The sequence below is a fragment of the Canis lupus genome, chromosome 30, assembly GCF_003254725.2.
Source record: "Canis lupus dingo isolate Sandy chromosome 30, ASM325472v2, whole genome shotgun sequence".
In the NCBI taxonomy this organism is placed as follows: domain Eukaryota; kingdom Metazoa; phylum Chordata; class Mammalia; order Carnivora; family Canidae; genus Canis; species Canis lupus.
In genome coordinates this window covers 27,072,623-27,087,355 of record NC_064272.1, presented here as the reverse complement: position 1 = coordinate 27,087,355, position 14,733 = coordinate 27,072,623, and the positions used below count along the sequence as shown (strand labels likewise).

At 42.6% G+C, this 14,733-nt stretch overlaps 1 protein-coding gene across 11 annotated transcripts in view; it reads left to right on the top strand.

Moving 5' to 3' along the window:
* Positions 1 to 14,733, top strand: part of C2CD4B (C2 calcium dependent domain containing 4B) — a 64,977-nt gene that overhangs the window by 27,959 nt on the left and 22,285 nt on the right. For 6 of the 11 annotated variants that reach the window (XM_049104461.1, XM_049104460.1, XM_049104459.1 and 3 more), the window contains 2 exons: positions 4,907 to 4,988; positions 5,403 to 5,887. The gene's annotated coding sequence lies outside the window, so the exon portion shown is untranslated. Of the gene's footprint in view, positions 1 to 4,906; positions 4,989 to 5,402; positions 6,301 to 12,004; positions 13,416 to 13,637; positions 13,912 to 14,733 lie in introns of those variants that run through there. The other 5 variants (XM_049104466.1, XM_049104464.1, XM_049104465.1 and 2 more) reach the window with 3 other exon arrangements.

Sequence of the window (14,733 nt, the reverse complement as noted above, 5' to 3'; positions counted from 1 at the left end):
ATGTTGATAGTGACAAGAAAGAAAACCAGAAATAAAACTGTAGGAACAGAGTCTCTGGAAAATAAGAGAGGATCCAGAACATATGTGGGTAGAAGCAGTGATCAAGAATTCATGTTTCTGATCCATACCTTGTTCCAATCTCTATTCTCCCATCCATAGCATCATTCCATCCTGAGGAAGGTCATACTCGTACTGTTAGGATATTGGCCAGGAACAGCTGGGATCCTGATCTCAGGGTCATGGGATCAAGCGCTGCTCCAACTGGGTGCCAAGGGTGAAGCCTGTTTAAATTTCTCTTTCACTCTCCATCTGCCCCTTCCCCCATCTCAAATAAATAAATACATCTTTAAAGAAAAAAAAAAGGGAAGGAAGGAAGGAAGGAAAGGAAAGAAGGAAGGAAGGAAGGAAGGAAGGAAGGAAGGAAGGAAGGAAGGAAGGAAGAAAAGGAAGGAAGGAAGGAAGGAAGGAAGGAAGGAAGGAAGGAAGGAAGGAAGGAAGGAAGGAAGGGCTGGCTGCAGTACTAGAAAGAGCAGAAAGTTTGACGCCAAAAAGAGCTAGCTTCAAATCTAGGCTCTGCAACTAGGTAGTTGTATGATCTTGGGGCAAATGCTTAACTTCTTTGTATCAGTTTTGTTTGTCCTTTCGAAAATATTGGGTGTGAAGATGACCAGGGTTAAAAGATAATTGCATTTAGTTATAGCGAGATTCATATTAACAGGGGTAGGCACTCTTTAGATATCATTTGAACATCCCCTCTTTCGTTCATGCAAATGAGTATAATTTTGCGGGATGGCCTTGTACACATCCACGGGTTCAGTCTTAAGGCTGTACAAAGGGCAGTCTACTGGGAACATAGCTGGGTGACTGCACTAATTGACACAAACACAAAGAATTACATCTTTCCATTCCACTGGTTGTGTATTTCAGGCTCCATCTGTCATGTTCCAGAAGGAGGAACAACAGCTCAGCTGATGTGTGCTAACATCCAAACATTACTACCAGGGGTTTTTCATCCTTTGAATAGCAAGGCTTTGATAAGATATCCTTATGTGACCAGACACTGGTATTTATCCTAACATGGAAAATCCATGTTTTATTTTCTTTGGCAAAAAGAACAGTGTTTATTTTCCAGATTGGCAACAGTTCCTGATTTTAAAAAGAACCAGTGTCTCCTTGTCCCTAGCACCAGGAGATGGTGCCTGATTTGTCTAAATTGTCCAAGTGGTGCTCTGGAGCTTCATTTATTTCTCCTCCTGGTCACCTAGACCAGAGCCACCATATCGTCCTCCTTTGCTCAATCTGCTCCATACTGCTCTCTTCACCATTATCACATTTTTAAAGAGTTTTAAATAATGGAAGGGATATAGAACAGTTGCCAAAGCAGTACAAAGAATTCCCATAAGTCTCTCAACCATATTCTCTAAATATTTATTTTATTATCATTCTATCTATCTATCTATCATCTATCTATCTATCATCTATCTATCTATCATCTTCTTTTCCTGAAATATTTGGGAATGAGTTGCTGACATGTGCCCTTTTATCCTCAAATATTTGTGTATTTCCTAAAAATAAAGCTCTTCCCTTATAAAAATCAGGGAATTAATGTTGATTCAATAGTATCAGACAATGTACAGACACTATTCAAATTTTTCTAATTAGCCAATAATGTTTGGGTGTATCTTTAAGAAGAAAATCCAGGATTTTCTTCCTGGATCACAAGTTGCATTCAATTGGCATGTCTCTTCAATCTTCTTTAATCTCAGGCTTTCATGATCTTGACATTTTCTATAAGGTCTTAAGTTTATTTGTCTGATACTCCCTTGTGATCAGATGTAGGCTATGCTGTTCGGGCAGAAATGGCACAGAAGCTATACATCTTCTCAATGCACCATATCAGAGGCACGCTATATCAATTTGTCTTATTACTAGTGACATTAACCAGACTTCTTTACTGTAAAGATTATTATTTTCCTCTTCATATTTAATAAATCTCTCATGAGAGATATTGTGAGACTCTGTAAATAGCCTATCTCTCATCGTCCTTTTACTTCCCAGATTTAAGCATTCATCAGTGATTCTTGACTGAAACATTTATTACTACAGAGATTGCCAAATGGTAATTTTAGAATTTCATCTTTTTAAAAAAATATTTGTTAGTTGAAATTTTAACTTTGCTTATTTATTTATTTATTTATTTATTTATTTATTTATTTATTTATATCTGTATGGACTCATGCGTTTTTAAATTTATTCTATGGGTTATAACCCATTGCAATTATTTATTTTGGTTCCACATTTGACCTGTGGGAGCTACTTCAAGCCGGCTCTTGTGTCCTTGTTATATCTTCATAAAACACTTATTTTCTGGATCTAAAATTTATTCCAGGTTCATCTTACACTTCTGATACCCCAATCCTGGAATCAATTTCTCAAGGCATTTTTGATTTCTTATATTGATTGATGGTACTTAGAAACCAAGATCTGAGTGCTAAGTACATCTATGGCTACTGGGGTGTCATTGCTTCTAAGCTCTAAAATGTACACACACACACACTCTCCTATCTATATTTGCACATTTTTTTTAAAAAAGATTTTATTTATTTATTTGACAGAGAGAGCACAAGCAGAGGGAGTGGCAGACAGAGAGGGAGAAGGAGAAGCAGGCTCCCTGCTGAGCAGGGAGCACAATGTGGGACTCAATCCCAGGACCCTGGGACTCAATCCCAGGACCCTTCAGCTCATGACTTGAGTTGAAGGCAGACACTTGACCAACTGAGCCACCCAGGTGACCCTGCACATCTATCTTAAGAAGAAGAAGAAGAAGGAGGAGGAGGAGGAGGAGGAGGAGGAGGAGGAGGGAGAAGAAAGAATTTAAACTGAACCATCATCTAATTTAATTTCTTAATACTCTGCTTTCACCATAAACAAAATCCTCCCACATCTATACCATACTCAAAATTGTTAGTATTAAGATTTAAGATGCACTGTAGTCTATACCAAACCCAGGTCCTCCAGCCTTACCCTCCTGAATGTCCTTCCCTGCTATTCCTCTGCCATGAAGAGAGTATCTGCTTTCTGTGCGATGACTATGTCTCTATGTTATCCTGAACAGATTTGTACTGTTAGAATTATTCATTGTGAGCATAAATTAAAACTAAGATATTAGTAACAAGACATCAAGCTTGCTAAATGCCTAAAAGAAAGGATTAATCAATTTAAGTATTTGACATAAAAATTTATACACAAGAACTGACAGCTGGGGTGTACAGGTGATCACATAAGGAGTTTTATTCTGATTGGAAAAGACTGGTCTTGAAGAAAACATACTAGAAAAACGTGGAGTTTGTGAAGCTTTGCTAGAGCTGTAATCCCTCTGCTGCGGCCTTAGCATTTGAAAGGGCTGTAAGTCACACTTGGCTCTTGGAGAAGTATGACAATGATACCCAGCATCCAACTTTGGACTCCCAGTCACCCACTTGTCCACATTAAGCCCCCTCAGGTGGTGAGAGAGAGAAAGAGAGTCTCTCCCAATCTTCATCTTCTCCCACATCCCCTGAGGGTTGTATTTCCTGCTCTCCTATAAATGGATCTAGGAAAGAAGGGCCAGGGACAGATAGAAAGAAGAGAGAAAATATTAAAAGAGAAGCTGAGGCATTTTATGAATTTTAGGAGTTTATTTGAGCAAAAATCCATTCCAATCGGACAGCACCAAATTGGAAGCAACCAGAAGCAAGAGGGATGACTTCTATGGAGAAGGTGCAGAAACAAAGAAAGGACATTATTTGACTGGCTATAGTGTCAAGCCTAGTTGGCTGTTTGTGATTGCTTGTCTTTATGTTTCGGTTTTATAGCCTTGAGGCTTAGATTTGGGCTTGTTTATGTAGGCCACCAGGACATTAGAGTCACTGCAGTCTAGTGGCTTTCTTGTTTAATTTAATGAGAGAGAGAGAGAGAGAGAGAGAGAGAAAGAGAAGGAAAGCAATAGAAATAGATGTTATTTTTTTTTTTAAATGTGATTTAACCTTTTGTGATACAGCAATTTAAAAATTCGGATTCAAGGACACCTGGGTGGCTCAGTGGTTGAGTGTCTACCTTTGGCTTAGGCGGTGATCCTGGGGTCCTGGGATTAAGTCCAGCATTGGGCTCCCTGCAGGGAGCCTGCTTCTTCTGCCTGTGTCTCTGCCTCTCTCTCTCTCATTCTGTGTTTCTCATGAACTGGTAAAGTCTTTTAAAAAAAAATCACTTAAGAATAAAAACATTATTTTCAAAATGTTTTCTCTCCAGCAGGAGTTTCTTCTCTAGGAAGGCAGTTACTTCTTCGCTCACTGGCCAACTTCTTGTCAGTTCATTAAATTTTTTAGTGTTTTTAATCACGTCCGGTGGTCTACAAAGAACTCAGACCACGAATATGAAAAGTATCAGATTGACTATGTTCTTACTCTTGATCATGTTTACAATATAGCATTTTACTGATCTGACATTTCTTTGCATAAATATTTCAAAATTCACTATCCATTTTGTGGTGGTTATCTTTGTCAAAATTTAATAATATAAAATGTCAATCAATGAAACCAAGCACCAGCAAGTGCCGTTGACATACTATGCTGAAAGCAAAGGGCTGAGGAACCCTCCTTTTTCCTGAGAATCTTTTACCATCTGGACCAACAAAGGGCACTGTGACAGTGCTCATTGTTAATATTGAGAAAACTTAATTTCTTGCTTTTAAGATAAAAATATAAACAAATGTATTGATATCTTTTTTCCACACCGCAATGGATTATCTTGCATGTAACACATTCTGAAGACAAATATTCTAGGCTTTTAGTTGTTAAGGAGACCAAGTATCTTATTTGGAAGATAAACCTATTTATTAACTGAAAGAAATTAATTTGGTCCTTAATAGAGAAATCGAAGAATTTGAGATCAGAACAGATGATTTCACTGAGAATGAGCAATACTCTACGTAAATGCTGGCCCTTTTTGAGGTGAGTAAATACAGTAAATGGTTGAATCCTTGTACCTGTACCTTGTCTGACAATTGGTTTCTGACCATTCTCTTTCAACTGACTCTCTGAATCTTTATTCAAATCAGTAATGGTATTTATTGGTTGTCATCACCTGGTACTCATTGTTCTGTGTGTCTGATTTCTTATGTGGAATCACTCTTCCCATTCGCTCAGTCCTTATGTTTCAGACAGTGTTGATTCCATATCAAGTTTCAGGGGTGGGTCTAAGACAAGCCTGGCCAATAAGAGTATTTCATACATTCGGTCACAGTGATTAATTAGTATCAGATACAAATGCCACCTAATTTGGCCCACTGAGATTCAGACTTGGGAGTTGCTTTTAAATTTTTGAGACGGAGACAAAGTATTTTCTGCTGAATTTGCTCCTGACAGGACAGGTCTGGAGCTCTCAGGAACGACCTTGCCAATCATAGAACCCAAGGATAAAGCCAACATGAAGAAGAGCATAGCGATAAATGAAGAATCAGTGTTCCAGTGACATCACTTGCATTCAGAAACAAGATAAGAGCTAACTGTGACTGTAGCCAGCTTACCCCAAAACTTTTAAAATTTTAAAAAAGATTTTATTTATTTATTTATTTATTTATTTATTTATTTATTTATTTATTTATTTATTTTTAAATTTATGAGAGAAAGAGAGAGCACAAGCAGTGGGGAGGGGTTGAGAGAGAAGCAGACTCTCCACCCAGCAGGGAGCCTGATGTGGGGCTCCATCCCAGGACTCCAAGATCATGACCTGAGCGAAAGGCACTTAACCCACTGAACCATCCAGGTGCCCCTCATTTTTTTCTTTATTCACAATGTATTTTATTTTTATTTTTATTTTAATAATAAATTTATTTTTTATTGGTGTTCAATTTGCCAACATACAGAATAATACCCAGTGCTCATCCCGTCAAGTGACCCCTCAGTGCCCGCCACCCAGTCACCCACACCCCCTGCCCTCCTCCCCTTCCACCACCCCTAGTTCGTTTCCCAGAGTTAGGAGTCTTCATGTTCTGTCTCCCTTTCTGATATTTCCCACACATTTCTTCTCCCTTCCCCTCTATTCCCTTTCACTATTATTTATATTCCCCAAATGAATGAGACCATATAATGTTTGTCCTTCTATTTAAAGTCGAGTTTGTGGTTTACAGAACTAAAAACACTCCATTTGATTTTACAGAGATCTGTCTTAGAACCTAAAAAAAATTTTCCTTGGCCAAAGTACTTCATCTGCGTAAGCCTCAGCTCTATGTTGCAGTTATTCTAAAGATGAAAGGAGATGCAGGTCCGTGTATAATAGCCTGGGAACTATGGTGGGGCAGCTGGGAGGACTGGGGGCTGTCAGGGGCCTGCCCTCATGCAGGGAAACAGGTGAGAGAAAGGGTGAGAGGCAGGCCAACTTGGAGATGTGGATTTGTGGACGTTCATAATAGAAATGAGGGTGATGTAGATGACCAACACATATGGTGTCTCTGCCTCTCTCTCTCGTTCTCTCTCTGTGTCTCTCATGGATAAATAAATAAAATCTTTTAAAAAAAATACAGATCGTGCAGGGTAGTCCTTAAGAGCAGGGATTTTGGAATTTGATTGTCTTTCTTCTAGCACTTAGGTATGGTGACTCAGAGATTTACTTTTTCCCCTCTGTGCCCGGGTTTTCTCATTTTCCTTTTTTTAAGATTTTATTAATTTATTTATTCATGAGAGACACAGGGAGAGAGAGGGGCAGAGACACAGGCAGATGCAGAAGCAGGCTCCACGCAGGGAGCCCAACGTGGGACTCGATCCTGGGTCTCCAAGATCATGCCCTGGGCGGAAGGCGGTGCTAAACCGCTGAGCCACCCGGGCTGCCCGGTTTTCTCATTTTGAAACAGATGTAGCATCCTCTACTTTGGAGAGTTCTCGTGGGGATTAAGTCAGTTAATGGGTAGTAAAGTGCTAGCCTATTCCTAGTCTCGATGCAGACACACCAAGCACCTGGTCCAGTTGCTCCCATTCCACTGGGACTGAGGTGAAAACACCTGGGCACCCCAAACCAGCGCAGGGCCTCATTCCTAGCTGGAAGTCTCAATGGCCAGCTCTTCCGGCTGACTTTGCCCGAGGTGGACTTCTGTTTCAGTGTCTGACGTTTTCAAGATGTTGATCCCACAGCCCCAGCCCCTGACTCGGGTAACTCGGGGTCTGCCCTGCCTGACCCTGGCCCGCTGCAGAGATGCTGAGGCGAATTCTGCACACCTGTCAGGTAGGTCCCTGTCCTTGGAGTGATCAATGGTGCCGGAGACTGCAGGTCTCACTCCTGCGATTGAATGTTCCTGTCTTTGGGAGGATGAAATGTGAGGAGAGAAGCTCTGTGGGGGCCCCCCAGCTGTTGGCACCAGCAGGTCAGCAGGAGGCTGGGAGAAGGCGGGTGGTTGCTGGAGAAAACCGCTGAGCCAGGTGAGGGACAGTTTTAGAGACAAGAGCCCACCTGCCCCGGTTGGCGCCCTGGGCTGCACCCCTCCACAAGGGGAGAGGACTCCGTGATGGGGGAGTCTCGTTGCTCGCTGGCCTCTCAGGTAGGAAGGCTTGGACCCTGTCGTACGTGATGAAGGCCAAAGCTCTCGCCTCTACAAGTGAAGTCCTCTAGGACGAGGAGGGCAGAGGCCCAGGCTCTCAGACTCTGCACAGAACCAGCGTTGGCTTCAGAGGGTCAGCCTTGGAGCGCACCTTCCTCCCCGCTGCCAGGTAGGAGGCCTGTGTGGAGGCCTTGCGTGAAGGCCCGGCTTAGGAAGGACTTCTCAGTGGGCCAAGCTGGTGGCTGTGGTTCCCACCCAGAGCCGCGGGGGAGCAAAGGAAGGCGAGGGGGCCCGTGAGCTGGGAGCACTGGCCAAGCAGTGGGGGTGCATGTAGACAGGGGAATGGACAGGGCAGGGCTGAGCAGCAGAATGAAGGAGCCCTGGACCTGCTTGCTCTCATGCACGGCCCAGCTGTAACTGGCGTGAGGATGAGAATAGGAAGGAGAAGAAAGTGTGATTCCGGTTGGAAGACCTGGACTCTGCTAAGATGGTTCATTATTGGTGCTGCTTCTGGAGGTTTGATCTGGCTGTTGGCGGGTGCTGCAGTTTTTAGAAGTATTATTATTTCTCAACTCATTGTGAGTGCAAAGCATCGTCCTGGATGCTTTAAATTTTTTTTAAAAGATTTATTTATTTATGATAAGAGAGAGAGAGAGGCAGAGACACAGGCAGAGGGAGAAGCAGGCTCCATGCCAGGAGCCCGATGTGGGACTCGATCCCGGGACTCCAGGATCGCGCCCTGGGCCAAAGGCAGGCGCTAAACTGCTGAGCCACCCAGGGATCCCCTGGATGCTTTAAATTTAAGAATATTTCATTCCCATGGGTTTGAACCCAGGCAAGTTAGCATGAGAGGTCAAACTCTTCACACTAGATCTTCTCTGTGGAAGACTCCAGTCTGGAGGGCTGGGGTGCAGGCTGCAGGCAGGGAGGGATGGCCTGGGAGGTGAGGGACATGGAGATGGTGAAGGAGAGAGGCTTTGAAGACAAACTCCACCTGTCTCACTTTTTTTTTTTTTTATTTCTAGCACTAGCCTGGAAGTATAAATCCTGCACAAATCATGTATTAGAAAGAATGTCTTTATGCAGTTTACCCTGAGGTATTAGTGCTGTAAGCACACCAGGAATCAAGTCTATGCCCACCTTCCAGAAACTTTTCCTGGAGAGAGTTTCCTAAGCACACTTAAAAAAGTAGGGACGCCTGGGTGGCTCAGCGGTTGAGGGTCTGCCTTTGGCGCAGGGCGTGATCCCGGTCCTGGGATTGAGTCCTGCATCCTGCTCCCAGCAGCGAGCCTGCTTCTCCCTCTGCCTGTGTCTCTGCCTCTCTCTTTGTCTCTCATGAATAAATAAAATCTTAAAAAAAAAAAGTAGATACATTCTTTGAAAAGGGACAAATAAAAATAATGGGTCAAACAGGCAGAAGCAGAGGATAAAACACTTTAAGAGCTGTGAATGGAACAGCTGATGTGATCCTGGGTCCGGGTAGATTACGTGACAGGAAACACCAAACAGCTTAATCAGCTCTGTTCTTTGTGTTTCCATTCACCATAATGCGGTCATGGTCACAGTGATTTCTGTTCCAATGAACAGAAAGCCGGAAAGGGAAAGGATCAGGTGAGAAAAAGAGGAGAGGGTGGGGGGAGGGAGGAGAGGAAGTTATGTGATGCTCCGAGCTTACCACTGAGGGGCTTAGACTGGGCTGTGTTTTCCTGTAAGAACAGGCCACGGCTGGGTTCCTCCTCTAATGAGAGAATGTTTATGCAAGGTTAGAGGAGGTTTATGGAGCACTGACTCTCTGGTGCCTTCAAGGAACTTAAATCTTGTGGAAGAGAAGATGTGTCTGCAAGGCAAGACAAAGTGGAAGGTGTCCACAAGACACAGATGCAGAGATGAAAGGCTGCTAGACCTGACTGGACCTGACTTTCAAGGATCCCCTCAAGGGCAGGGCTGATGGGCAGCTCTTAGCATCTGCTTTCTCTCTCCTGGCTCCCCAAGTGGGAACATAGCACCTGAGACTCCCCTAATCGAGTCTAACTCCATTGACAGGGTGCTTTTCTCCTGTACCTCTCAAGGGCACGATGAGGGAAGATGGTGCAGGCAGAGAATTTGATTTTCCTAGAGGTTAACCAGAGGTCTGGGTCTGCTCAGGGCCTGGGGAGGCCTGGACTGATGGAATGGCCCCGGAGTAACCTGCCTGTACCTGAGACACTGGGTCCAGGGCCAAGACTGAAGATGCAAGGGAAGAGGTTGCCATCCTGCTGGAAGACTGGCTTACTGGCATCTAGAGAGGGCATGAGGAACAAGGGGAGACAACATGAGGAGAGGGCTGGAGGGAAGTTTCTAGGATAGGATCTATGCCCACACAATGGTTGCACTGGGTCTGCTTCCCTGTCTCCTCGAGATCCCTCCTCGAGATCTCCCAGAAGTTTATATGGGAACTGAATGTCCCTAAAATGGATTCTATTTTTACACACCTTCCTATATTATGCTTCCTGAGATGTCTTATTTCTGTTTGGTCTTCAACTGTCGGTGTTTCCACAAACTTTAGCTTTAACAAACTGTAGCTTAGGAACACCTGGGTGGCTCAATGGTTAAGCGTCTGCCTTTGGCTCAGGGTGTGATCCCGGAGTCCCATGTCGGGCTCCCTTGCGTGGAGCCTGCTTCTCCCTCTGCCTGTGTCTCTGCCTCTCTCTCAGTGTCTCTCATGAATAAATAAGTAAAACCTTAAAAAAAAAAAACAACTGTAGCTTAAACAAACTTTAACAAACAAGCTTTAACTCTATTTCTACTTCTATCCCCAGGCCAGTCTTTTCCCTAATTCCTCCAGCTTACATCTATATACTCTTGAATGTAAAGGCAAAGTTTGAGTTGAACACTCTAAGAATTCCTACTTATAATTTTGCCTTTCCTGTTACGGATTTCCCAACTCTTTGTAAAGAGAGTAATGCTAGACCATCTGAGTCCCATTAAGGCTCATCTACTTAATGTCTGTGTGACCTCAGATAATTTACTTAAATGATATCAGGCTCAGTTTTTTCACTTACAAAGTGGGGTTACTAATCACACAACAAGTCCACCTAATTTAGGATTGTGCTCAGAATTAGCCATGATTCATACAGAGAGCCTGGCATGGTGCCTGGCACATCGTAAGCATTCAGTAATGAATAACTATTTATGTTGTCTTCAAAGAGGTCATTTCTGTACTACTTAATACCCTGATAAATAACCCACAGCACAATCTGGGGAATTTGTACCTCTTGCATCGTGAGAACTACTCAGAATTTACAGAGCTTTCAGGCAAGTCCTGTTTAGGGGAAGTTTAGTATTTCATGGAGTGTTCAGACGTAAGAATCAAAATAAGCTCAGTTTTCATTGTGAAATGAGACCCTGTTTATTGTCTGACTTGACACATTAGAATCTAATTTTCATGAGATCAGGATTCATGTCTCATCTTGCTTATCCCTGTATCCCCGGTACCTAGACTAGTACAGTTGACCCTTTAACAACATGTCGGTTAAGTGTGCTGACCCCAACACAGTTGAAAATCTGCATACAATTTTTGACTCTTTAAAAATTTAACTATTAACCTACATTTGGCTGGAAGCCTTACCAATAACATAGTCTAGATTAACACAGATGCTGTATGTTATTTATATTATGTACTGTATTCTTTTAATGAAGCAAACCAGAGAAAAGGAGATGTTATTAAGAGAATCATAAGGAAGAGAAAATACATTTACAGTATTCTATTTATCAAAAAAAGTTTGCATATAAGTGGACCTATCAACAGTTCAAAACCGTGTTGTTCAAGGGTTCAGCTGTGCTTGGCACATAGTAGGCACTCAAAAAAGATTTCCTTGTGAATAAATGTGTAAATGTTAGACTATTCGTGGTAAATTGTTTAAGGAAGCAAACATGTGCCCGTCTATATCTATGTATCTGTATATCCTTCTTTTATCTTTGTTTTTTAGTTTTTTCCATCACAACACATGTACTTTTGAATCCTCATCTCCTATTTCACTCATCCCTCCACCCACCTCTCTTCTGGTAACCATCAGTTCTCTGTAGTTAAGAGTCTATTTCTTAGTTTGTCTCTCTTTTCCTTCCCCACCCCCTTTAGTCATTTGTTTTCTTAAATTCTACATATGAGTCAAATCCTATGGTATTTATCTTTCTCTTACTTCTTTCACTTGGCATTATACTCTCTAGTTCTATCCATGTTGTTGCAAATGGCGAAATTTCATTCTCTTTTATGGCTGAATAATATTCCACCGTGTATACCATAACCTCTTTATCCATCCTCTCCATGGACACTTGGCTGCTTCCCTAGTTTGGCTATTATAAATAATGCTGCAATAAAACAGCATGTATCCCTTTGAATTAGTGTTTTTTGGGTAAATACTCATTTATATGATCAACATCCTTTTTGCTTGTTTTCAGATCTCTAACAATGTTGGTAATCATACTAAATGTAAATAGATGAATCCTTATCTTGGGGCCTGCTGACGGAGGGGTACCAGTCTGTGGACTCAGGGCAAGTGTGTGTGTGAGCTGCCCTGGGAAGCACAAGAAAGCATCACATCATTTCCACATGGCACCTGAAGAGGGGATCCGACGTGATTGGGAGTCAGGTGGTCCACCGAGAAAGGCCTGGCATCAGAGCCAGGAAAAAGTAGAGTGAAGGGGCCCAGTTAGCAGGACCCACAGTGAGGGTGACCGTCATAGTGTGGCCAGTTCATAAAGATAAGGACCAGAAAAGAACCACCAAGCCACTGCTCAGCAGAGCCAGTAACCCCTGACAATGGCTCTTGGGTACAGATACCTCCCCATTGGAAAGAGGGATGAAAGGTAGAGAAAGGTGGAAAAGCTTGGAGCTGAAACTCTGAATTCACCTTGTTGAAATATGGAACTACTGAACTACCTTGAACCGAACATGCATGTACACATACTTTATGCAGGAATCTGGCCAGACCAAAAGCTTGTATGATACCTACAGCCAAGTGCTTAAAACCACGTGATTTCAAAAATAGCGTAAGAAAACAAGATTGGAAAACAAGTGCTGTCTAAAAACCTGGTGAAGTGGTTTGCCTGGTAGGTGCCAAGGTCACAGTTAATTTGGTAACTAATTATTTATCAGAGATGCAGCTGCTTGCCGGAATTATAACCAGGTTGAACTTTGGTCTGAGTTGGCGGTTTCCAGAGAAGCAGGTGGCTGAATGGAAATCCAGGCTTGAGTTACACGAACCATTGTCTGCCTTTGTTTTCATTGGGGTATTATGACTTAGAGGGCAATGATATGCAGCTGCTGCAGTGGGGTCATGATGCTCACATGGGTGACATGAGACCCTTGACTTTCAATGGCTGCTGCACCCTATAATTTTGTTGCCCTTTGCTTTTCCACAAGAGCACCATAGGATGCACCACTCAGCTGTAGGGAATCTGGGTTGGGGGGATACTCAGGAGGTCAGGAGGACCAGTGGGTGGCCTGACTAGAAGGCTGGGGACGGGGCCTTCTAGGCCTCTGAGTGGAATAGGAAATCTACAAGAAATGAGACCAGAGCCAGAATTAGGGCGTTCCGAAAGGGGACTGGCTGACACCAGCAGTATCCCAGCTATCAGACCTAGAGCTAATCTAGATGCTAAGAAGGCTTGATACTGAACACCACATTATGTGGCTGGTCAGATTAAATCTTTTTGCATTGGGTCAAGATAGGACCTGGAAACTGGAAGCGAGGGTGATGCTGGAAGTGCAGGTCCTGCAGCCTTGGCCAGGAAACAGGCTAATCCCGGAATCTGTACCAGGAAACAGGCTAATCCCGGAATCCCGGAATGTGCTGCCTTGACTAGCAATGTAAGTTGTGTGACAAGAGTGTCACATACCTCTGGGTCCTATCACTCCAACCAGACTGGCCAGCAGGGACCATTTGCATACTTCTTTGCATCAGGTGCACCACTCACCTTTTCATTGGTGCTCAGTAAACATCCGCTGTGGGTTGATAGCTTTGGTCAGGTGGGAAGGCTTGATTCAAAGGCAAGCCTTTGAAAGGCATTCTCTCTCTCTCTCTCTCTCCAGAGAGAACCCAAAATTCTGACAAGACCGTGATTCACTGTCCTCAGAAGGTGAAGATATAGTCGAGATGTACACCTACATCAATCCTCTGTTTGTAGCCTCCGTATTGTTGCCATAATACCTATGAACCCCCGGTGTGGCAACGTGCAAAGGGGGCTTGATCTCTTCATTCGGAAGCTGTTTCTCTCTCTGAGCCTCAGTCCACTGATCTGTGAAATTGGACAATAATGACGCTCTCAACGTGCTGTGAAGATGAGTTGAAATAAAGTAATTAAAGGTATTTCTTAAGTTCAAGAGCTAAAACCATTTTAAGAGAAATAATTATTGATTTTTCCCAGCAATGGGAAGATATGGATTTGAAGAGGTGGTTGTGCATGGAGATCTAAAAATAGATATTTTTAATCTATTTTACATGTTTTTTTCTCTTTTGTGTCAAATAATAGTAGGGGCCTCTACAGCCAAGTTTTAAAAGGTAAAGAAAGACATCAATGAAATATTTGATAGACTGTGAGCAGAACCCAATCTCCTGATAAGATATTTACATTTCCACTGGATATTAATAGACACGTGTTTTAAAAGAAAAGGCTTTCCAGGCCTTGATAACAGTCTTCCTGAACCACATGTCTTAACTAAGCATATTTCTGCTTGCCCAGAAAAACAAGATTTCTGTTGCTATTGGGTGTTATTGATTTTTTTCTAATTATCTTGCTAATCCTGTCATGATTCCACCTCTTTATAGTATTTTACAAATAGGACCTTTATGGGATATTTTAAACTAAAAAGATTTCAAAGAATTCTGTTCACGTAGCTGTGCCAGTGTTAACAGCGTGGACCTGTATCAAAGTGGGGAGTGTGTGATTTAAGAGGGGCTTTGGCACTTAATCACAATTTGTCAAAATGTTAAAGAGAGGGAAAGAAGAGGTCTATTAATAAAATTAAAGATAGTTCTGAAAGAGCCGGGTTATGAATGAGAAAAAAATGTTTAATGTGACACCAGGGGGAGATATGGAGATATAAAAAAGACCAGGAATCCCAGTAAAAACTTTATGAATTAGGGTAGCAGTAGGGGGAATGATGCCTAGTAGAACAGCTTAAGAAA